The 26,100-nt window shown below is 39.6% G+C and overlaps 1 long non-coding RNA gene across 2 annotated transcripts in view; it reads left to right on the forward strand.

Annotated features, from left to right (window-relative positions):
* The first annotated feature begins 1,633 nt into the window (after positions 1-1,633).
* Positions 1,634-26,100, forward strand: part of LOC129676844 (uncharacterized) — a 35,914-nt gene continuing 11,447 nt past the window's right edge. Inside the window, exons 1-3 of one of the 2 annotated variants that reach the window (XR_008720137.1) lie at positions 1,634-1,768; positions 18,444-23,127; positions 24,944-25,087. This is a non-coding gene — a long non-coding RNA (uncharacterized LOC129676844). Of the gene's footprint in view, positions 1,769-13,943; positions 14,064-18,443; positions 23,128-24,943; positions 25,088-26,100 lie in introns of those variants that run through there. The other variant, XR_008720136.1, reaches the window with a different exon arrangement.

The following is a 26,100-nucleotide window of genomic DNA, read 5'->3' on the forward strand; positions in this document are numbered from 1 at the left end:
AGACAGTCCTTGGTCAGTTCATATTAAATTGAAATAAACACATAGTATTAAATTAAACACATCATGTATATAAAACTAGTTAGTGACACGTGTTTAACACCAGAGGGCACCGCATCTCTTGACAGATGGTTTGAGCGCCACCGTGTGGTCCTTGGGGATGGAACCCCGGACCTCGGGAAGAGGGGGGATTCTCTGTGTCACAGAACCCTGGCTGTTGGGATGACAAAGGTCCGCATTTTTTTTTGATTCATTCATTTATCCATCCATCCATCCATCCATCCATCCATCCATCCATCCACTGTACAGCATTTTGCCTGTACACCAGAAGGGGGCACCAGATCTAATTACACATTGATGGCTGTGAGCCACCAATGTGGTTGCTGGGAAATGAACTCAGGACCTCTGGAAGAGCAGCCAGCGCTGTTAACCTCTGAGCCATCTCTCCAGCCTCCGGTTTTGTTCTTTTGTTTGGCTTTTAATCTTTTTTAAAAAATGTATTTATTATTATTATTAATTACACTTTATTCATTTTGTATCCCCCCCATGAGCCCCTCCCTCCACCCCTCCCAATCCCACCCTACCTCCCCTTTCTTCATGCATGCTCCTCCCCACGTCCACTAATAGGGGAGGTCCTCCTCTCCTTCCTTCTGATCTTAGTCTATCAGATCACATCAGGAATGGCTGCATTGTCTTCTTCTGTGGCCTGATAAGGCTGCTCCCCCTTCAGGGGGAGGTGATCAAAGAGCAGGCCAATCAGTTTATGTCAGAGGCAGTCCCTCTTCCCATCACTATGTAAGCCACTTGGACACTAAACTGCCCTGGGCTACATCTGTGCAGGGGTTCTAGGTTATCTCCATGAATAGTCCTTGGTTGGAGTATGAGTCTTTGGGAAGTTCCCTGTGTTCAAATTTTCTTGTTCTGATGCTCTCCTTGTGGAGTTCCTGTCCTCTCCAGCTCTTGCTATTTCCCACTTCTTACATAAAATTCCATTCACTCTGCCCGCCAGTTGGCCATCAGGTTCAGCATCTGTTTTTGGTTTTTAATCTTTAAAAAATATTTATTATCCGTGTGAGCACGTTTCTGCCTTCCCGAGACTAGTCCTGCTTTGACTGGGAGACTCGAAATTACTTTAAAAAGGGTGCAGGGACCCCAGGATCCTTTCTCCAGGGACCAGGACTGTGTCTGCTCAGGAGACTTCAAATCGCACATTTTTCTGGTACACAAGTGGCTTCCAGCAGCTGGGCATATTTACTTCTGGCACCAGGGGCGGGGCGATGACGTCACGAATTGGCTCCGAAAGGCTCGTGATTCTGAAGAAGTCGAGGGGTGCAGGCGAGAACACCGGGACCAGGGAAAACGCTGTGTGAGCTGTGGCGACGGGAAAGGGATTCAGAAGATACTTCTGGGTCCCTGCAAAGCTGCCCGCACAGGAAGGATTCAGAGGTATCCTTGGCAGGAGAGTGTAAGCAGTACGCACAGTATTCTGGGGATTGTATTTCCGCGTCCGCGTTTCTGTACAGCAGAAGAGAAGGTGAGACCTGATAGGTGACTACAAACAATCCCAGAAGTCCTTGCTCTGAGGCCAGCCATGTTTGTAGTTCTGACAGAGGCTTGCAGCCAGCACAATGCGGTCTGGGATTGTTTTTAGTTCCCTGGCTGTGGAGAGCTGGGCTATAGAAATTCTCCAGGTTTGTTATTCACATCCGTGTTTGGGACTTTTCATCATGAGTTCAGTGCTGTGTCATAACGATGTTCACAGTCGTACAAGGTAAAACAGATAATTTTTTGGCTAAGAGACACCTGTAATACAACGTGATTGGTTGTATGTGTGGCTGAAATTCCGTAGATTCAGGGCCTGGAAGGTTCCTAAGACAGGGGTGATCAGACAGGACTGTGGTGAATGTTAAAGGGATGCGAGCACCCACAAGCATGCATATGTCTTCAATGTACTATTGAAAAAGCAGGCACTTGAGGAAAATTATAAGGTTATATTTCAAGAACCTGACAGTTGGTGGAAATTCAAAGTTCAAGAGTTAGCATGCACCTCTTTGTCTTCCTATTTTCTCATTCTGTATCCTGTTATTTTTAGGTATTGTTAGATTATTAAAAAATGAGGCTGGCAACCAATCTTCTATGCAAGAGGTTTATTAGTTGGATATTAAGAGAAGGAGGGAAAGGAGAGCAGGACATGATGGGGAAAAAGGGGGGCGCCCAGAGAGAGAGAGAGGAATAAGAGAGTAAGAGAGCGACCACGTATTGGGTTGTCCCTTTAAGGGGCAAGGTAACCATGCCTTCCAGGTGTGGCCACCTGGCCTGTGACACATGATGACATCCTAAGTTGCTAGTAACCCAGAAGCAGGTTGTATTCCAAAATACTAACATTCCTCCTTTTTTTCTATAATTAAAAAATGAGGAGCGTGGGCTGCTTTTTATAAGGTAAGTCAAAGTTTATAAATTTAGGCTCAGGGAAGCAGCTTTTGGTTGTCATGCAAGGGATTGAGAGAGAGAGAATTATAGCAACAAAATGGTGAGATTACAAGGTCAAGAGTAAGGGAAGCCTCTGCCCTGGAAAATTTAGGGTAGAGGGTTGTCAATAGAGAGTTGCCAGCCATGCAAGGCAGCAGGTAGGGCCTGGGGAACGCTGGGAGAACCTGGAGCTGCTTGTCCTAGTCCGTTTCAGCCCTTTGTTAATAACAAGTGAATAACGTGCGTAGATTCTCTTCTGGCTACTTCCTGCTGACACTGGGGGCACTGTAGGGAGGTCAAAAGCCTGAAATGTTGGCCAAGTCCAGGAAGAACAGGCTGTTTTGATACTGTCCAGGGTCTGCAAGAATATCCATGGCTGGGAGGGAAGGTGCAGGTCCAGCTTGTTGGAAGTCTGTGAGGTCAGAGTTGAACATTTGTAGCTGCTTTGGCACTGTTGTGGCTGTAGGAAACATCTATGTCTGGCAGGACACTGAAACATACATACACACACACACACACACACACACACACACACACATATATATATATATATATATATATATATATAAAGTTGAGTAGGTTATGGGAAAATCCTTTAGGTATGCATTGAAAACTTTTGGGAGAGCAAACAGAGGTGGAAGGTTTGGATCAATAAGACTTGAACATGGAAATCCCTGTCTACCTGGGGGGACCTTTATTTACACAATCATTGGCAGTAGTTAAAAAAGGCTTTGTTTTGGGTCTGTCATTGAGGTGAGGTTTGGTTACAGAAGTGTGTAAACTTAGAGGCCCTCGTGCTAGCTGGCACTAGGTGTAGAAACTTAAAATTCTCCAGAGGACATCCTATCTGGAGGGACGGGTGTCTGGCCATCTCCCATTGGGACAGAAGTCAGGGACCTTCCAAAGGCATCCCAAAGGCAAGGTGTGACTCGAGTGAGAGGTGTTACCTGGTCCAATAGCTCATCAGCATTTGGCCAGGGACTGGGGAGCAGATGCCCAGCGGGGCATGGTCGGGGCATATTGTCCTTTAGCTAAAGGGATGGTAAAAGGTTACATTTAGGCCTGTTTTTGAGTCTGGCAACAAGGCATATTGTGTCTAGGTCTGACAATAGCAGCTCTAGGACTTAGCCTTAAGGCCTGGTCTCCTGCAGATGAAGAGAACTGGGAAGACATCTGAAGTCTCCCAACACAGAAGTTGGCAATATGTCCTTGAGACCTCATTGTGAGGTCAATAACAGACCTGATATTACCCTGGGCTGGATGAGAGTTGTGGAGGTTGCTGAGTCAAGGAGCCATTTGTCCTCTGCCAGGCCAAAGAGCTAGAAGGCTGGAAGTGTCTGTGTCTCTTGTGCTGGTTGAATCTCCATGGCTGGGCACAGAGGACAAGCCTGCTTGGGAGCATTTTTGACTTCCAGGGGCCAGTCTGCCAGCAGGCAGCCATGGCATGTTGCATCAGCAGCAGTGGGACCAGCATCCACTTTGGCTGCATTTGAAAAAGTCACCTGGCAGAACCGACTTTTGGCTATACAAACCTCTTGCCTTTTTTGCGGGAATGCCAGAAGTCTCAGAGCACAGTTAAGGTCTAGAGCCAGTTGGGATGGCTCACTGTAGACCTCCTGTCTTTTGTGTGGGATTGCCAGCAGCCTCAGACCATAGCTAAGGTCTAGAGCCAGTCACGATGGCTCTTACTGTTTTTACCAATTCCTATATGGTGACTTAAGGACCATCCTCAGCTGTTTATTAGACATTGCAGTGAGACCATGTTTGCATCTGTAGGACTATAAATATATATCTATGAGATGACTATTAACTTGCATTTGTTAACCATTAAATATTAGGAATTTAGGTTTTGTTCTTGCTAAGTTAGAACCTTAAAAGTTATGAATATAATTTATTAAAGTGAGAGCACAAGAGTTTTTCTGTATGATTTATTATATAAAAGTTTATAGCTTATAATAGTCTAAGGCTATACTGTAGATTAAGAGAACAAGACCAAGCATATTTTAACCTTTTGATAGTAGAGATACAGCAAATTGACCCAGTTTTAATATAAATACATTTTTAAAAAATTAATAGATCTTAATTTAGAATATTGGTAAACAACTTGTATGTAATAAAAAAACCAACAATATAGTAGAACAGTGTAAAGCAATTTTAAAATTATATTTGAATTTATTATAACCAACATAATTTGAATAGACAGTTATAACTTTGAAATTTTATTATTATATAAAATTTATTTTGAAGCAGGGTTGAATCATAGGTAGTAAAATGTAACTCTGAATTTTTATAAAAATCTATACCAATTTGAAATGAGGCTCGTTTTTGTGGCCTAGTCTAAAAGATAAAATAAACAGTTAATTATGATTAAGACTTATAAATGTAAACCCAGTGAGAAAATTATATAAAGCATTAGATAAGGAATTTAAAATATAAGAGTAAGGTGTATAGAAATCAGGAAGAGAGGATTTTTTTTAAAGCTTGGAAGCAGCCTCTTAGAGTAGTCAGAATTTTTAAAAGCCAGAATACAAACTGGAGCTAGGAATGAAAGTGGCTTGGTGGGGGAGGGAGGAGTGCATGGAAAGGCGGAGCCCCATTGCCGGAATTCAAAATGGTGCCACAACCACGTGAAAATCTATGGTGAAGCTATGTATGGTTCTGCCCATTTCCTCCCAAAATCAACATGGCACAGAAATCTGGCGGGAAATTTTAAAAGCTCCTCGGCTGTGCTGGGTTCTTAGAACTGTCTTACCTAAAGCAGCACGCCAAGTTTTTAAAGTTGATTTTTGCATTGTGTGAGTCTCCGCATCTCGGAGCAGTGGCCTGTGTGGAGTCTCACTGTCAGCTGCCACAGGCAGCAGCAGGCTCCATAGCAGGAGTGGAGTGTTGGCACCACACCGCTAAAGCGGCACACCAAGTTTTTTAAAGTTGATTTTAGGGTGGCGTGAATAGGCTTGGCACCAGAATAGTAACACACATGGCCCCTTTGGTTGGCACACTAGATCTCTGTATAGATGATTGTGAGCCACCATGTGGTTGCTGGGAATTGAACTCCTGATCTTTGGAAGAGCAGCCAGCGCTGTTAACCCTTGAGCTATTCCCCAGCCTCTGGCTTGTTTTTTGTTGTTGTTGTTGTTTAGGTTTTTTTTGTTGTTGTTGTTGTTTTAATGTGTGCGCGTTTCTGCCTTCCCAAGATCAGCCCTGCTTTGACTGGGAGAATCAAAATGACTATAAAAAGGGGCAGGGACCTCAGGATCTCTTCTCCAGGGACCAGGGACCAGCTGGATCGCATATGATCAGGAGAATTCAAAGTGCACATTTTTCCTGCAAACAAGCGGCTTCAAGCAGCTGGGTGTGTTTACTTCCGGAATTAGGGGCGGGGCGATGACGTCACGAATCGGATCCGAAAGGCTCGTGATCCTGAAGACGGTGAGGGGCACAAGGCGGGGAAAATTACAGAACACCCGGGACCAGGGAAAATGCTGTGTGCGCTGTGGTGAAGGGACAGGGCTTCCGGGGATACTTCTGGGTCTGGGCAAAGCGCGGGAGAAGGAAGGATACAGAGGTTGGCGGAGGGTGCGCACAGCATTCTGAGAATTGTATTTCCACATCCTCGACTCGGCAAAGCAGAAGACAGGGTGAGACCTGGCTATGTGACTACAAACAATCCCAGAAGTCGTTGCTCTGAGACCCGCCATGTTTGTAGTTCTGACAGAGGCTCGCAGCCAGTACAATGCACTCTGGGATTTGTAGTTCCCAGGCTACGGAGTGCTTGGCTTTAGGAATTCTACAGGTCCCATTTCATCTGGGACATTTCATCTTGAGTTTAGTGATCTGTCGTAAGGATGTTCACAGTACTAGATAAAACAGATAATTTTTGTCTACGAGACACCTATACTACAACGTAAGTGGCTATATGTGGGGCTGAAATGCGGTATTTAGATTTAGAGCCTGGAAGGCTCCTAAGAGGGTGGTGAATGTTAAGTGGAACTGTTAGGTCCAGCATGAGCCTAATTTTAAGAAGGTCTGAAGAGAACCCAGGAAACTAATCATCGATGCAAAATCGCAAGAGGTTTGTTTATTTTGACCATTGCACAATGGGGTCACCTCTGCTCGTCAGGAAGGAGTGGCACCGGGAGACAAAGGCCTTGGGTTTTTAAAAGACAAAGCGCAGGAAATTCCAGGGGTTGCAATATTGGCGAGTCAGGATTGGATGAGGTATTTAACTTTTAAAATAATTGGTCGGTTCTGGGCACCCTTAGGTCCGGGTCAGCCCTCTCGTAAATATCTGATCTTCAAATCAGTTTGGAATTTCCTGCCATATGAGATATAGCCACAGTTAAAGGTGGGAGAATGATTAACTCATCCCGTGTCTGTTCTGAGGAGTGGGGATTACAGGCTTTGGATCAAAGGTCAGGAGCTATTCAGGAGAAGGATTGGGGCCATTTGGCTCAGTTTCCAAACAAAGCTCATCTCACAGGCACCAGCCGGTGATTTTCTCTGCATTTAGTAGAGATCTCTGCTTGTTCTCTTCCTTATCTCTGCCCTCACAGATGGCTAATGTCAAGAACTTTTACATTCCCATTCCTTGGCTCTGGAGAACCACTAAGAGGCTTTAATTAACATGGGCCTAAAATTTGAAAATATAAATTTTAAGGCAATTAAAAGAAACATAGGTTACAAAATTAGTCTGATTCTTTCAAAACGCGAGCACGCACAAACGTACATGCTGTGTCTTCAATGTCTTATGTGCTGTTGAAAAAAGCAGGCACTTGAGAAAAACTATAAGGTTATATTCCAAGAACCTGACAGTTGGTGGAAATTCAAAGTTCAAGAGTTAGCATGGCACCTCTTTGTCTTTCTATTTCCTCGTTCTGTATCCTGTTATTTTCAGGTATTTCGGACTGAAAAAAAAACAGCATCTTTTCGGACTGGAAATGGACTGTAGTTTTCAGGTCAGATAGAGTAGCATATAATTTTTGAGGATTCTCTTAGAAAACCCTTACCAATAACTCCAAAGTTGACTTCTCATGCCTGGTATTAGAGTTCTTGTTAGGTGGAGGGACCATTGTCATCACAGATGGCAAAGTTTCATTTAAACTAAATTTTCGTTTTATACAACTTATATGGATTATACATATCTTAGGTAGATTGTGACTAGTATGATTCAGTATTACTTTTTCAGACATCTTTATTGTTATATTAGCTTCCTCCCTTTTGTATTTCTCTCAGTCTCACCTCCTGATTATTTTAACCTCCTCATGTTATTCCCATTTCCACTTTCAAATCACTAAAACCCTTCTACTCCCTACTGCTCCCACAACAACTCCATTCTCATCTCGGAACTGCTCTCTTTTTACTCCTTGTTATTGCAATTACTGCCATATATGGACTCACATCTGAATTCATACATACTCAGTTTTGAGCTAGGAACCTTAGAGGAGAGAATATGTGAAGTTTGTCATGTCATATAATGAAGAGCTTAAGATAGCCTGAATATAACTCCATTTTGAAATAAAGATCTTGACTGGGAACTGAATTCAGGTACCAGGAAATATCACAGAATGTACACCTGGCAGAAAACAAAGTTAACTCTCCTAGCAACAGCCTCCAGGAAATATAACAGAATAAATGCTTCATAGAAAATAGAGACAAACTCTCTGGCAATAATCAATGGGAATCGGTTGAGAATCTGGTGGGAAAATTCTCCCCAGTGTTTCAGATACGGTTTAGAAAAATAGCCATTGTGATTATATGCCTTAGCCATTGTGATTATGTGCCTCAGAAAAGGTCACCCCGCCATGCTAAACTTCACCTAATTCTGTAACGCCAAGGCTTGTGCCCCCCTGCTTGCTGCCATGGAAACCCCAGGCTCACAGACTTTCCCTTTAAAAATCCTGGTCACTCAGAGCTCGGGGTCCCGCTTCTCTAGTGCTGCGCCAGTGAGACTTGGGTCCCAAGTTCGATTGCTCTCGTAATAAAGCTCTCTTGCAATTGCATCGAGTCATCACCTGGTGGTCTCTGAGGGTCCCATGAACCTGACATAACAATAACATGATTTTTTTTCTAGTTCCATCTATTTACCTGCAATTTTTTTACACTACTCAATAGTAATTCATTTTAAAATCATGAGCTAAAAAAGGCAATATTTAGTTCATCTTTTAGGTTATAATGTAATTACATCATTTTGTGCCTTCTCTTTTCTTCCCTCCAAACCTTCCCACATACCTCTCCTGTTTTTCTTTTGAATTCGTGGTCTTTTTTTCGTTATTTTGTTTTATGCTCTTAACATAAGTTGCTCAGTTTAATACTGTGACTTACATGTATGTTTTCAGGACTGATTGTTTGGTGTTGGATAACTAACTGATTGTATGCGCTTTCGTGGGAAGAATATTTATCCCACTGTCAGCCTTTATCAGTTCCCTGTAAATTTTTGCATACAACTGAGGCCAGTGGTTTCTTCCTGGAGCACTTTCACATGTCTTATATTTTTCAACTTTCAGTCCCTGTTTATGCAGGTATATTGATAAGTCTTTTTTTCTTTATTTTTTTTATATTGGTAAATCTTATGGGTGTAGCTTCTGGTATTATTAGGAGACACACCACCAGAACATACTCTGATCCTCTGCCTTCTATAATTTTTTCATCACCTGTTCTGCATGATCTCTGAGCCTTAGATCTGGGAATTGTTTGGTAGATGTATCACATGTGAGTGTTCTCCAGAATTCTACCTTGTGATTGGTTGTGGTTTTCAGTCATGATTGTTATTGCAAAGAAAAGCTTCTTTGATCAGTGGTGAACTATACTTATCTATGTGCATTATTAAAAATATTTAGGTTGTAACATGTTTATATTCATGCATAGACTTACATGTATTATAGGGATTTTATGTAGATAATACAGAGTATGATTGCTTAAAACTCTTTCACAAATACTTGCTGTTATTTCACCCACTTCCTTCTTTTGTATTTATCCATCTTCATATTTAGAGTCCCTCCCCCACATTATCCCAATTGGATCAATTGTACCCTGCCATTGTGTGTTTTCTTGTGTCTATAGTTATTTCATGGTGAATACTCACATCTGAACATTTGGAGCTAGATGTCCCAGAGTAGAGAATGAGAGATATTTGTCTTCTGGATATGGGTTACCTTAATTATAATTTTCCTCTTACATATATTTGTGTGTGTATGATATTTTCTTATTGATTTATCATGTTAAAAATATTAATGAGTTTCCATTTCCTGCCTATTGTGAATAGAATAATAATGAACATGACTGAGCAAGTATTTCTAGAGTGAGATGTCTAGTCATTTTTACATATGTCAAGGAAAAGAGAACAGGGTCATGAGGTAGATTTATTTTTACCTTTTACAGAATTCCCTACACTGATTTCTGGAATGGTTGAACCTGTTTAAAAGTACCTCTCCTTTGCAAAGATCTAGTTTCTTTGCCTGTTCTATAGAGAATCTCAAATGCCACACAATGCCCTGTTATACTCCCAAAAATAAAAAGAGAAGAAGTATTTCGTTCATGTACTATTTATCTCAGTTACTGTCATGTAAATACATTTGTAATATTTATATTGTCTATGAATTAATAAGTAACATGCATAATATACTAAAATGAGTTTTTAGCAGCAGCTTCTCTTCTGAAATAGAATGTGTGATTGGGAGACAAAGTGAGGGGCTCTTATTTTTGTTTAAATATACATTCAGGAAAAAAAGTTTCTGAAAAGCAGGTAAATAATTTAATTTTAGTATACTAATGGGTTTTATTAGAGAAACCAATACATCAAAATGATCTGTTTTTGTATGCTATTTTTTAAAAAAAACATCTCAAAGAGTTTTTATCAGGTCTTAAGAGAATAATATAGCACTTTGGGAAAAAGATGCACCCCAGAAGCCCTGCACTGGAGGCCAAGATGGAGAAGACCTCCACAGCCACCATGGCTTTGCCCTTGGTGCTCTGGTAGACTGGGATGAAGGTGACCCAGACACTGCAAAACACCAGCATGCTTAATGTAAGGAACTTGGCCTCATAGAATGTGTCAGTCAGGTTCCTCACCAGGAAAGCCACAGTCAAGCTCCCTAAGGCAAGGGTCCATAAGTACACCAGCACACAGTCGAAAGCAGTAACTGAGCCCTTGTTGCATTAAATGATAATACCAGCATATTCATAGTGTGCACCTGCGTCAGTATAGCGAGGCGAGTTTCCCAGCCAGACTCCAGAGAGAATAAGTTGGATCAGGACACAGATGGGGATGACAGTATTATAGATGCCTGAAACAAACAACCTTCTCATTGTTCTCCCCGGTTTCATGACCCTAAAGGCCAGAATTACAGTTATAGTTTTTGCCAAAATGGTGGAAATAGCCAAAGGGAAGACTAGTGCAAATGTTACTTGTTGCAGTATGTAGGAGGTTGTGTTTGGGTGCCCAGTGAACAAAAAGGAGCAGAGAAAGCAGAAGTGGATGGAGATAAGCAGGATGTAGCTGAGAGTCTGATTATTGGCCTTAACAATGGCTGATTCTTGGTGTTTGAGAAATATCCCCAAAACTACAGTTGTGGTGACAGATAAGCACAAAGCTGTGCAGCAAGAGCCATGCCCAGAGGATCCTCAAAGGACAGGAAGGTCACTGCCTTGGGCAGGCACTGGTTTCTCTCAGGGTTTGGATACTCTTGACTTATACAAGGGATGCACTGCTCTTGATCTGTGTGGAGGAAGTGATTCAACATTTCAGCTTTTACAATTGTTTAGTCATTGCACATTTAATTCATGATAGTTCTTTCCAATGATGTGTATACCCTGGTATATTCTGCTTTCTGTTACTGCCATGGACATGAACTCTTTATAAATCCCATTTCTACTGTTTATCTTGTTTATTTAAAAATAAGCTCTGATCAATAGCTTATCATTGTTTCTCTAGGGTAGTAAAATCTATTTTACTCATATTCAGATAAAGTAATACTGTCAAGTAAGCCTTCGAATGCTTTTTTTATACTTTAAGTTTCTAAGTATGTGTACATTGTATTTTGATAACATCAATGGAAAAAAATGTACTTCATTGTTTCCGTCATCATGGGTTCTTCTCATTTTTCTTGTTCCTCACTGTTTCAGTGGATATTTGTTATTCCACTCATATAAATTTTCTAAGGTAACATGGGAATAAGTTAGGTCCCACCACTATGACCTATGGAATAGTTCTGATTTTGCAGTACATATACAACACTTGCATCAACAAACTCCACCTATAAGCTCAGACCAATCATTACCTATCTCAGCTGTGGAAGTTGCAAATAAATTTCTGTAGTCTTTGACATCCTTTGACTCAGGACAGACTCTTTGTCTTTCATTATTAATTCTAGAATAATCCTGGGGATTGTTCTAATTTTCATTCTTGTTCTTCCAGTAATATTCTGAAGACTAAAAAAATGACCTACAAGTCATAAATACCATAAATCTATAAATTATTAAATCAGAAAGGGAGAATGGCACAGCCATATTCACTGAAATTGTTGAGTCATGAAGCCAGCACAGTTGCTTGGTGCTATTCCAGCAAAACTGAACAGATTGTTACAATCATTGTTTTTCTATTTCTAACTTCTGTTTGTTTTTTTTTCTTCTATGTGTTGTATTACTGGGGACTTTCTGCACTATGATTCACTTTCTGTTTGTTTTTTTTTTCTACAGAAAAATTATGTCTGAGTCTTTTTTTTAATTAGGCATTTTTTATTGATTATAGTTTATTCACTTTGTATCTCAGCTGTAGCACCCTTTCTCATTCCCTCCATACCTTTCCACCCTCATCTCCTCCCATGCCCTTCTCCAAGTCTGCCGATATGTAGGTCCTCCTCCCCTTCCCTCTGACCCTAGCCTATCAGGTCTCATCAGAACTAGCTGCATTGTAAGGGGAACAGGGACTGTCTCTGACATAAACTCAGTGGCAGGCTCTTTGATCACCTCCCCTGAATGTGGAGCAGCCTTACCAGACCATAGAGAAAGACAATGCAGCCAGTCCTCATGAGACCTGAGTCTTATGATAACACTAAATGTAACTTTATCTGTCTATTCTTTGCAAATCTTCTTTATGCCCTGGAAATAATTAAGCAGAGTTAAGCAGATAGAGAGATGAGGCCATTGTTTCAGGAGTTTTCTTTGGATATGTGCCCCTAAACAGTATATTGGTGCAGGGTAAAAAAAAGGCAATATGCAAACCCTGGGAGGCCTGGAGATTCAGGTATAGATTTAAGACACTTTTATTATCAGCTTAGAGCTTCCTGAAAATGTAGTTTAAAGATAGAAGGTCACAGAGTATACTCCTGATGGAATAAAACTTAGTAAACAAGACAGATTGACTTCAATAAACTTTTTCTACTTTGTGGCATAGATGATACATAAGTAAAGGGAGCTATTTATTTGTATTTGCTATGCATAAAAAGACCACTTAAAGTATTTTCTGTTTCTCTGGACTACACTCCTACTGCAAACAATGCCAGCCTAAAAGCAGATTTTCATATATTAAAGGTGTTTTCTTTGAAGGAGACATTCTTTAGATTCCTTAAATTGGAGTTATAGGGCTAATAATGATAATCAAATATGTTCTGTGTGTACTTTTTAAATTGTAACTGAGCTTTTAACCCTGGATATGTAATGAAACAAATCAAGCACCCATTCTGTACCACTTATATAATCATTAATCTGTGTTTGTACTGTGAAACTTATATAAACAAAGAAGAGCCTTGTCAACAATAAGTCAGAGCCAAAGAAAGGTCTGAATTTTAGAAGTCAGCTGCTAGATTCTCTTGACCACCTCAGCTGTCTCACTCCCTCTCGTTGTTGACACCTCATCTGCTCTCTGAAGAACCCTGTAGGCAAAGACCTCTCCTTTCCATGCTCAGGATTGCCCCACAGAAAGGCTCCTGGCACAAGTTCACAGAGAATGAGCAACAATAGAGCATGCATGGGACAGATATGGGCTATCTGCATATATGTAACAGCTGTGCAGCTTGGTTTTTATGGGGACACCTAACAACAAGACTAAAGCTATCTCTGACTCTTTTGTGTGCCAAAACAAAACTTGTTTTGTTTTGTTAAGTACTCAAGTTAACAGAATCAGAAATTACAGAAAAACATTACTACAGAAACCAACGAAATTCAGAATATTCTAAGGAAACATTTTTAAAACATAGTATATTCCAGTAAGCTTAAAAATGTACATGAGATGGATAAGTTTTAGATTCGCCCAAGCAACCATTATTCAAAAACTAATTCCACAATAATTCAACAACCTAAATAGAACTAAACAGACCCATGAGGAAATTCAAAAGGTCACAGAAGGCTCCCACCATAAAAGAAAGGAAGGATGAAAGATAAAAAAAAAAAAGGAGACTCCAAGATGGTGGAAACCGGGGGGGGGGGGAGGTACTGTATCCGAGGGGCAGAGATTCAGAGACTCTGAGACCAGTGTATGGACAGGTGGCTAGATACAGTGCATCAACTTTGCTGCTTCCTGTTCTGGACAGGTCATCCAGGAAATGGAGTCGATCTGATCCAGGACCCCTGTGGACCACTTACCAAAGTTAAATTAAGATCAGGTAAATAAAAAGTCCTATTTCCTCTAAGGAAATAGAGGAAGTCATCAAAAGTCCCCATCCAAAAAAGCCCAGGGCCAGATAGTTTCAGCTCAAATTTCCACCAGACGTTCAAAGAAGAGTTAATACCAATACTCTTTAAACTATCCCACAAAACAGAAGTGGAACATTAACAAATTAATTCTGTGAAGCCACACTCATGTCACAGTCAAGACCCAAGAAACACATGAACTTCAGACCAATTTCCCTCATGAACATTGACACAAAAATACTCAGTAAAATACTTGCAAACCAAATACAAGAACACATAAAAGATATTATCCACCACTATCACATAGGCTTTATACCAGGCATGCAGGAGTGTTTCAGTCTATGGAAATCCATCAGTGTAATTCACCATGTAAACAAACAGAAGGAAAAGAATCACATGATCATTTCCATAGATGCCAACAATGCCTGTTCATGTTTAAAATTTTGGAGAGATCAGGGACACAAGGCACACGCCTAAACATAGTAAAGTCAATATACAGCAAGCCTATAGCCAACATTCAACTAAACGGAGTGAAACTCAAATCAATCCCACTGAAATTAGGCCCTCTGTAGCAGGTTCCTAGGTTGTTTCCTATTTTCTTTTTCTTCTGAGGTCCGTCCTCTTTGCCTTTCAGGATGGGGATTGAACATTTTAGTTAGGGTCCTCTCTTTTGCTTAGTTTGTTTAGATATACAGATTTTAGTGGGTTTATTCTATGTTGTATGTTTATATGAGTGAGTATATACCATGCGTGTCTTTTTGCTTCTGGGACAACTCACTCAGGATGATCCTTTCCAGGTCCCACCATTTACCTGCAAATTTCATGATTTCCTTATTTTTCATTGCTGAGTAATACTCCATTGTATAGATGTACCACAGTTTCTGCATCCATTCTTCAGTTGAGGGGCATCTGGGTTGTTTCCAGCTTCTGGCTATTACAAATAAAGCTGCTACAAACATGGTTGAGCAAATGTCCTTTTTGTGTACTTGAGCCTCTTTTGGATATATGCCTAGGAGTGGTATGGCTGGATCTTGAGGAAGCGCTATTCCTAGTTGTCTGAGAAAGCGCCAGATTGATTTCCAGAGTGGTTGTACAAGTTTACATTCCCACTAGCAATGGAGAAGGGTTCCCTTTTCTCCACAACTTCTCCAGCATGTGTTGTCCCTTGAGTTTTTCATCTTGGCCATTCTCTCCATATCTTTTTAACATAGGACTCGAAGTCATGTATCACTCTGCAAGGAATTTAACCTATGATAGCATTAGAGCTTAGAATATAAAGAATAATTAAATTTTCAACATTTGATTGTTTGCAATAAAACATAAAAAGTTCTGTTTGTATTATGGTTGTCTAAGGATTGGCCTTTTTAATATAATAAATAGTAGATTCTCATCATTATATTAATGTATTTTCCTTCTGACTTTTTATTTTTTGTAAAAATTTTCATTTTAGAAATAACATAATTACCTTACTATGCCTCTTCATTTTCTTTGCTCTAAACCTTCTTCTGGACCCACCTTATATTTATTTGCTCTCAAATACATGACCTCTTTTCCCATTAAATGTGTTTGTGTCTTTGTATGTATGTTTGTATTTAAAAATGTAACTTGCTCATTCCATATAATGTTATGATGTTACTTGTATATGTTATCACACAGCTGACCACAACCCTAAACAGGCAGCCATATTTTCATTTACAAAGACTTGCTTTTTCTATTGTTGATACTGAAAATGACAGCTGTGTCATAAATATAGTTCGGTTTCTTGTGCATTCAGAAACAACCACACTTTTCCTGGAGTTATTTTGAGGCATTAATCATTAGGTTAATGATTTGTTAATTTGTTAATCACAGAAATACAAATTGATCCTAGATAACTGAAGATCTCACATTTAATGGGGAGTTTATAGCATGGAACACTGAAAGATCTGAAATGGCCATTCCATGCACCAAAAGGGAGGTTTTTAAAATTAGGGTGCATATGACACAATAGTATTGGAATTGCCACTCTAAACTTCACACATTGTGTGGCTTCAGCAATGATTAATAATGGATTTAGTGATGAGTGATAGAGTCATAGGAAACAGCACTACATTATGACACCACGGTCACTTAACTTTCCCCATCTCCATTCCCAAGCAGTTTGAGTAAAAGTATTATTTTTCTCCCTGTCTGGTTGGAAATGTGCTGCTCTGGACAAAATACACAAGAAAAACAGCAGGCAGGTTTGTTTTTGTAGAACTTTCCAGAATCACAACTCTGTGTACGTACAGATTGAGGAGTCTGAAGGCAACACAGAAAAACTGGTTATGATATCGAACATCAGTTTAAAATACTTTAAGCTAAATGCATGTAACCTATGGAAATTGTATTTATGTATGAGGAACTCTGAGGTTTTAATGTGGGAATGTAAAATGGAGATTTAAAGTTACCACACTTTCCAATACTAAATATTCAACATCCCTTTATGGTGACCAGGCTATGACTCACTATTGCCTATCCTGTGTGAAATGTGTAGGACATCAACATATTCTCTCCTGTGAGGCAGCAAGCCAGAACTCATTTTATTGTATGAATTATGGAACAGTTGGATTTTAAGACAAGAATCCAATCACACTTGCCTCCAAGCACACTTGTTTCTACCTTTATATTTCCAGTCTTGTAGTAACACCCCTGCCCTCTGATTCAGCTGCAAAAGGAAGTTCAATTTTCTCATGAGAGATGGTTTGGCCATTAGTGAATTATAATCTGTTACTGTGACTTTTACCCTTGACTCCCTATGCTAGGGAATGTTCTACGTCTTTCTTTTCAAATGTTAGTGATGTCATCAAATGGGATTTCCACCAGTTGCATTCTTAGTTAATCACGTTAACTAATAAAATTCTAATGCAATTTTAGTTTTATTAGTTAGAAATTTTGTAGGACAGGAAATCTTAGACCTCTTTTCTGCCTTGGTTTGGATGCAGTTTCTGTCTACTAAATATTTATATATTAACAGGAATATGCTTCTGGATAACTGGATCAGCTGTTAAGAGTGCATACAGCTCTTGCACTGAAATATGAGTTCAGTTCCTGACACACATATTGGGCAGTTAATATCCATTGTTTACAGAAATGTTTTGTGTCCAAATTCATAATTTATTAATTGTTTATGATAGCTCACAACCTTGTAAAACTATTGATATGCTTGAGTATGAGTTGTGTGAATGGAAGGATGCTTGAGCATCAGCTAGCCTGTATAAATAAGATATGTGAAAATTTGCAAAAGTTTGTGTGCATGTGTGTGTTTACATATAGAAACACACATACATGCCTCTATATAGCCATGAGCATGCATTCATTCATTCATACATTTATAATTCACTAAATTAATTCCGACTTAAAGTCACCAAACAGTACTGAAGAGTTGATTTGGTATTTAACATGCTTGCCACATAAGCATGAAAACATGAATTTGATTATGATGAAAGGATGGAAGAAAAGTTGGGTGCAAAAAAAATAGGACTGTAATCCAAACTTTGTAATCATGAAGACAGAGAGAACCTAGGTAATGCTGTCCATTGAGTTCAGCAAAATCAGAAAGTAAGCGTTCCACAGAGATAAAAATAAAGTTGACAGCCAACTGAGGAAGATAACCACAGTTGACTGTGGACTTAACAAGCACATGTGGTCCTGTGCATTAACACCCACACATAAGCTCACAGTCACAGAAGAGCTAAGAAATTAAAATTTCACAATTATTTTAAAAGTTCAAAGAATCATTACACAATCAATTTTTATAATTCTTTACAAATAATTCCCTTCATATTAAATACTGAAAAATTTCCAGACCTGTCTGAAGTTGCTTGGCCATTGAATCAGAACTTCACTGATGAAAAAGCCTTGATCTTGTGCACTCTTGAAGGCAAACTCTGCCACTTTAAGTAGTAATATATTTTGAAAACTATATGCAATAAAGTTTTATACATCATACGTTTCCATAATATTCTTGTTCTCATCAAAGCTTATTTCATCTCCAGCAGCATGTATAAGTTTAATTTTCCTCAGAAATGGATACAGCTGAAGAGAGACATCATATGATATGAGTGGCCCACACAGATTACTGGCTGACTTTAAAGAGAAGTTCATTTTCCCTCTCTCTAACATGGGTTTCTTTTTGAAGGTGCTTAGTTTGTTTGCCTTCTTAGTTGTTTAGTGAGATTAAAATTATTCCCCATAGAAATAATGCAAGAGCTACTGAACACAAGTAGAGATATTGTGTATGAGATGGAAGCTAGTATAGTGTGTAGCATGTCCTTAGTTGGAAAAAGGTCCTGTGTCTTTCTCCAGCACCAAAAAATAATATTTTCTTTTAGAAGATATAGAATTGAAGAGGATCCAAAATGGCAGCATCCAGTGCACATGGTTACTAAGGCTTGGACTGTAGTGACTCCGCAGAAAGTGAGAGGCTGTGCTGTGGATTTGAAAATGCCAGTGTCTATTCTTCACAACTGTACAGAAGATACTACAAGGAAAACCCCAACCAAAGGAAGTAAACAACACCCACAGAAACACAGAAAATAACACCGCTGCTGCAAAACCAAAAGAGAAACACACAAACTCACTGCAACAATAAAAATCAAAATAACAGGCACTACTAATAGTTAATCATGAATATCACTCAACATCACTGGACTCAATTCTTCAATAAAAGGACACAGACTGACAGAATAGATGCATAAACAGGACTTTTCAATCTGCTGCATACAAAAAAAAACACATCTTAAAAACAAAGGAGGACATTACCTCAGAGTGAAGTGCTAGAAATAGGTTTTTCAAGGAAACTGACCCAAGAAGCAAGTTGAAAAAAGCCATCCTAATATCTAGTAAAATAATATTTTAACTGAATTTATTCAAAAGAGATGGGAAAGGACACATATCATAGCAAAAGGATACATATGACAGCAAAAATCCACCAAAATGATGTCTTAATTCTAAATATTTTACTCCAAATACAAGGGCACCTACATTTGTAAAAGTAACATTACTAAAGCTTAAATCATACACTAATGCTGCCACAGTAATAGAGGGAGACTTCAAAACCTCACACTCACCAAAGGAGAGGTCATGAAGACAGAAACTAAATAGAGAAACAATTAAACTAACAGAAGCACAGATCAAACGGATTTAACAATCATCTACAGAATTTTCACCCAGACAAAAAGGAATATACCTTCTTTTCAGCACCTCACAGAAGCTTCTCCAAAGTTGCCCATTGACTTGGTCAGAAAGCAAGCCTCAACAGGTACAAGAAAGTTGAAATAATCCCTTGTTTCTTATCAGACCACCATGGATTAAAGCTAGATTTCAATAGCAATGGAAACAAGAGAAAACCTAAAAAAGCTCATGGAAACTGAACAACTCAGTGACTACTGGGTCAGGGAAGAAACAAATAAAAGATTTTCTAGAATTCATTGAAAATGAAGGGACAACATATCTAAATTCTGGAAGCCAAACTATCTACAGAAGCCAAAGTCAAAGCTATCTAGTGGAGACAAAGGTATCTATGGAAGCCAAAGTCAATTAGTGAGCCAAAGCTATCTAGTGGAGACAAAGGTAGTTACTGAAGCCAAAGCCAAGTAGAGAGCAAAGGTCATTTAGTGGAGACCTAAGGCTATTTAGTGAAAGAGTTATCTAAGACCCTAAATCATGGGTGATAGATTGTGAGGACATCCGTTTGTTAGAGCATCTGTAAGATATCTTTAGAAACCATCCTTATGGTATCTTGCAGGTACAATATTTAACCCATGAAAGCACTCTTCCTATTTCCTGCAGCAGTAGATTAACCTTCCCCCTTCCTGCCTTCTCCCTATATAAGTTGGGTAAAAATTTCTAATAAATGGAAGCCTTGATCAGATGAACAGACTTGGCTTTCATTCCTGCATCTCTTGTCCCTTCCCCCCCCCATTCCTTCCAATCTCTCCACTTTAGGAACCCTGTTGAAGCCCCGCAGGTCGAGGCACCTAAACTTCTGGGACACAATGAAAGCAGTACTAAGGAGAAGTTTCATAGCATTAACTGCCTTCCTAAAAAGAATTAATGAATTCTCATAGCAACAATTTAAAAACACATCTAAAAGCTCTAGAAGAGACAGAAGTAAATACTCCCAAAAGGAGTAGACAGCAGGAAATAATCAAACTCATGGATGAAATCAGTATCATAGAAAAAATGGAAACAATACAATGAATCAGTGAAATCAAGAGCTGTTTTTTTTTTGAGATCATCAACAAGATAGACATACCTCTAGACAAACTAACAAAATGTCAGAGAGACAGTATCTAAATAAAATCAGAAATGAACATAGGGAATAACTCCAAAGAACCATTACATCTTATTTCAAAACACTGTATTCCACAAGTTTGGAAAATCTAAAGGAAATAGAAGGTTTTCGTGATAGATTTCACTTACCAAAGTTAAATCAAGATCAGATAAGCAAGTTAAACTGAAGAGCTTAAGATAGCCTGAATATAACTCCATTTTGAAATAAAGATCTTGACTGGGAACTGAATTCAGGTACCAGGAAATATCACAGAATATATACCTGGCAGAAAACAAAGTTAACTCTCCTAGCAACAGCCTCCAGGAAATATAACAGAATAAATGCTTCATAGAAAATAGAGACAAACTCTCTGGCAATAATCAATGGGAACTGGTTGAGAATCGGGTGGGAAAATTCTCCCCAGTGTTTCAGATATGGTTTAGAAAAATAGCCATTGTGATTATATGCCTTAGCCATTGTGATTATGTGCCTCAGAAAAGGTCACCCCGCCCTGCTAAACTTCACCCAATTCTGTAATGCCAAGGCTTGTGCCCTCCTGCTTGCTGCCATGGAAACCCCAGGTTCACAGACTTTCCCTTTAAAAATCCTGTTCACTCAGAGCTCGGGGTCCCACTTCTCTACTGCTGTGCTGGTGAGACTTGGGTCCCAAGTTCGATCCCTCTCATAATAAAGCTCTCTTGCAATTGCATCGAGTCATCTCCTGGAGGTCTCTGAGGGTCCCGTGAACCTGGCATAACAAAACAATCCTGTAACCTCTAGGAATATAAAAGCAGTCATCAGAAGTCTCCCAACCAAGTAATAAAATCATCATCATCATCATCATCATCATCATCATCATCATCATCATCCCAGAACCAGATGGCTTTAGCATGGAATTCTACCAGACTTTCAAAGATGAGCTCATAGCAGTACTTCTGCACCTATTCTATCTGAACCCATTTTACAAAATCAAACAGAAGGAACATTGCCAAACTCATCCTATGACTCCCACAGTCACACTGGTACCTAAACCACACAAGGACCCAACAAAGAAAGAAAAGTTCAAACCCTTTTCCCTTATGGACTTTGCTGAAAAAATATTCAATAAGATACTGGTAAACCCAGTTCAAGACCACATCAAATACATCATCCACCATGATCAAGTAGGCATAATCCCATGGATGCAGGGATAGTTTAACATATTTAAATCCATCACTGTAATTCACTGAAAGAAAAAAAATAAACATGTTCATCTCATTAGATGAGAAAAAAAATTTTTTTATAAAATCAAGCACCACTTCATGATAAAAGCCCTGTAAAGATCAGGGATACAAGGCCAATACATAAACATAATAAAGGTAATATACAACAAGCTGATAACCAAAATCAAATTAAATGGGGAGAAACTCAAAGCAATTACACTAAAGTCAGGGACAATACAAGGCTGCCCACCTTCTTCTTATCTTTTCAGTGTAGTACTTTAAGATCAAGGGGTCCAAATTGGAAAGGAAGAAGTCAAAATATCCCTATTCACAGATGATATAGTAATATATATAAGTGACCCACAAATTTTTACCATAGATCTTCTACTGTTGATAAACCCCTTCAGTATACTGGCTGTTATAAAATTAACTCATAAAATCAGTAATCCACATGCGTATAGATGGTAAATGGGCTGATAACAAAATTAGGGAAACAACATCATTCACAATAGCCAGAAATAATATATCTTGGTGTAACTACCCAAGCAAGAGAAAGGCCTCTATGACAAGAACTTCATGTCTCTGAAAAAAGAAATTGAAGAAGATATCAGAAGATAGAAAGAGTGCCATGCTTATGGATCGGTAGAATTAACATAGTAAAAACGGCCATCCTACTAAAAGCAATCTACAGATTCAAGACACTTGCTATCAAAATACCAACACAATTTTTCATAGACCTTGAAAGAACAATTCTCAATTTCATATGGAACACCAAAACAAAAACAAAATAGCTTAAACTTTTTTTGTATAATAAAAGAACTTCTGGAGGTATCACCATCCCTGACTTCAAGTTGTATTACAAAGAAATAGTAATAAAATCTTATGGGACAAAATGAAAGCAGTGCTAAGAGGAAGTTTATAGGACAAAATGCCAGCAGAAAGAAGTTTAAGATGTTTCATACAAGCAAATTAATGACACACCTAAAATCCCTAGGAAAAAAAACAAGCAGACACACCCAAGAGGAGTAGACAATTGGAAATAATCAAACGCAGAGCTGTAATCAATAAATTAGAAACAAAGAAAACAATTCAAAAAAAAATCAATGAGACCCAGAGCTGGTTCTTTGAGAAAATCAACAAGATAGACAAACCCTTATGCAAACTAACTAAAAGGCAGAGAGAAACTATCCAAATCAGCGAAATCAGAAATAATAAAGGGAAAATAATGAAAGACACTGAGGAAATCCAAACAGTCATTAGGACTTACTTCAAAAGTCTATATGCCACAAAATTTGAAAATATAAACAAAATGGACAATTTTCTTGATAGATTTCATTTACCAAAATTAAATCAAGATCAGGTAAATAGATTAAATAGTCCTATAGGCCCCAAGGAAAGAGAAGCAGTCTCAAAAGTCTCCCTTACAGAAAACCCAGGGCCAGAGGGCTTCAGTGCAGAATTTTACAGACCTTCAAAAAGAGCTAACTCCAATTCTCTTCAAAGTATTCCATAAAATAGAAGCAGAATGAACATTACCAGGTAAGCAAGAGGCAAGTTCTCATATGAATACCTTGCCAAATCTTTCGTTAAACAAACCTCTACAAAGCTCAAAGCAGCACCTGCAGTCCAGAGATGGAAACTCACTGTACCATGCAAGGCACAATGCGCATCATAGATTCCAAGCAGGCAGAAGTCAAACAGCCATTCTATGGTTCCACACACCTTTTCATTGGGATACCGTCTCTTCTCAGAACTGTCTTGTTCCTAGGCTCCCAAGTCCCAGGACAGCTTCCCATGTGAGCAGGCGGGGCAACAGTATGGGTTTTATCTGGAGGATTGGTCCATTGGTGAGAGTTGCCTGTTGCGCTAGGAGCCAAGTTCTTCATGGAGTCTTGCTAGACGTTCTGCTTTGTAGCTGATCAGGCTCGAATGATTCCATGTGAAGTGTTCTGAACGCTGGTGCTAGGTGTTCTGAGGGAACCTCAAGCAAGTTCCAAAGTCCGGACATAGTGAGTGGAGGGTACTGCCCATAACTGGGATGAGCAGGTTGCTGATCAAAGCTAGATGGAGTGGTGGTACCTGCCTGGGAATAGTTGGGAAGACAGATGGAAGACAGACACAAGTGCTCCTGAAATGCAAATCTCTGCAGGTGTGGAAAAGGTCCAGCACTCAGCTGGAAACCTGGGCCTGGTAGTATTATACTGTGTCCCTAAGCACACTCTATCCCTAAGAGAGGGACTCATGTCACTAATGACTCACTGGCCGATCAGGGCATCTAGGCAGAAAAGAAGGCAGGTCCTTCTGGGTGCCCAGCTCTAGGTTCTGCTCTGTTTCTGAGTGGAATGTCCATGTGTGATGAGATGTAAAAGCTGCTGCTGGATATTGTGAAGGAAGCTAGAGCAAGTTCTGAAATCCCAAAGTGGTGAATGGAGGGTCATTGCTCACAAATGGAAGGAGCAGGCTGCTGAACACAGCTAGCTGGAGTGGAGGGTCCTGCCTGAGGCTGGATGGGAAGACAGATAAGTAAGCTATGGGAAGACAGGCACAATGACTACTGAAATGCAAATGTGTGCAGATCTGGAAAAGGCATGGGCCTGAACTGGAAGCCTAGGATTGGTAGTGCTATGCTTTTCCCCTTCAACACACACTAACCCTGAGGGGCTCATGTCACTCAAGACACACTGCTCATTTAGGGTCTGCAGGCATAAGAGGAGGCATGTTCTTCCAGGCTCCAAGCTGCAGGTTCTGCCATTTCTGAGCTTGCTGCAGCACCTCTGAGCACCACAGGGTACTGTGAGGGGAGGTCTGGCAAGATTTGAAGTTGCAACAGGGTGAGTTCAGGTTCACTGCCCACAACGGGGAAGAGCAAGAAGCTGAGCTCCAGGAGCTGCTAGGGTGGATACTCACTGAAATTGTGTGGTAAGCAGCGACCATGTGCAGCCACCTCCAAGGTCTCTTGTGGTCTTAGTCATTTCTTTGACCCAGGGTGGGCTCTGAAGAACTTCACTATGAGGCTACATTTAGGTAAAAATTTTGGAGCAGGGGCTTGTGTGTAGAAGCATCTTTGTTAAGATGCCAAACCAAGAGAGCACTTATTTCTCTAAAATCTTTGACAAGTTCTGACCTTAGCATTTAACATTCAGGTGTAAGATCCATTTAGAGTTAATCTTATGGAAGTTGTGGCTCACATACCAGGCATTTTTATTTTGTTTTTATATTATCTGATAGTCCTGGAATGTAGGTTTTGTACATGTCAAGCATATACTCTTGTATTGATCTTTGTCATGATATTAATACTACTTGAATCTTCTGAGTCATATTATTTCAACTGTGTGATTTTTTTTTTCCTTTTTAGTGGTTGTCTTAAAATTTTTTAATGAATACTACTATTTTTCTATAAGTACTTCATTTGTGTCTGGTCCTCATAGTAGTCAGAAGATGGCCTCAGAACTCCTGAACTTCGAGTAATGGATAAGAGTACACTCCTATGTATGTCAAGGTAAGCCTTTCAGAGACCCATAGGGAATGGCAAGTGAAGCTTCAGTGATTCCTATGAGTCCTGAAAGGTCCTGATCCAGTGCACACAGTGTTGATCTAATAGGGACTGCTAGCACACTAATGAAGTGTCAGAATGGATTGGAGTCAAGGGCTATGACTGCTTCCCCTTCTTTATGGAGTCTCCTAACCTGACCTTGTCTCTCCACTCAACTCCCACATGGTACTTGAGGCTAGCAAGGGATGTTCTGATTGGGCTTTCAGTCATTTAAAGGCTGTTACAATGGACAATAAAGTTAGATCTGCCCCTTTTAGTCCTGTCTCTGGAGTTTGCTTCCCAGGATTCTGTATGGACTCTGTTGCCACTCACTCCAGTTCCCGGTGGTTCCTGATTCCCACATTTATGTAGGTACTGGCAATCAGGACCAATTATTTGCAAGACCGGCGAAACGTTTTCACTGCTGAGTCAACTCTCATGCCCCATGTTGCCTATTTTTGATAAACATTTACATTGCTGATGCCTTCATCTGGTTTTTTTGTAACTGTTTAAACATAGATTTCATTTTAGGAAGATCATATTAATATTTCTAGAAGATGTGCACATAACTAGATAGAATGAATAGCTCTTTGTAGAAACTTGAGCAAAGATCTGTCAGTTTTTTCTATTTATTTTTGGTTTGATTAATTTTTGCAGAGTATTATCTGCACCTGACTATTCTGGAACTCATTGCATAGACCAGGCTACCATCCAGCGCTATGAGCTATGCCTGCCTCTGCCTCCTGAGGGTTGTTGGAATTAAAGGCATGACAAAGTACACTCAGCTTGCGCATTGTTTTTATACTTAGGAACTCTTCTCTGAGGTGGGCTAAGCACAGTTGATCTGTTTACTTGTCTCCCCCTTTTTATGTCTGTTAATTAGCATTTCTCTTACAAGACTACATCTTTTTTTAAATTTATTTTTATTTTTATTAGTTACAGTTTATTCACTTTGTATCCCTCTAAGGCTCCCTCCCTCC

Source organism: Psammomys obesus, unplaced genomic scaffold, assembly GCF_907164565.1.
Source record: "Psammomys obesus unplaced genomic scaffold, mPsaObe1.curated_primary_1811, whole genome shotgun sequence".
Taxonomy (NCBI): domain Eukaryota; kingdom Metazoa; phylum Chordata; class Mammalia; order Rodentia; family Muridae; genus Psammomys; species Psammomys obesus.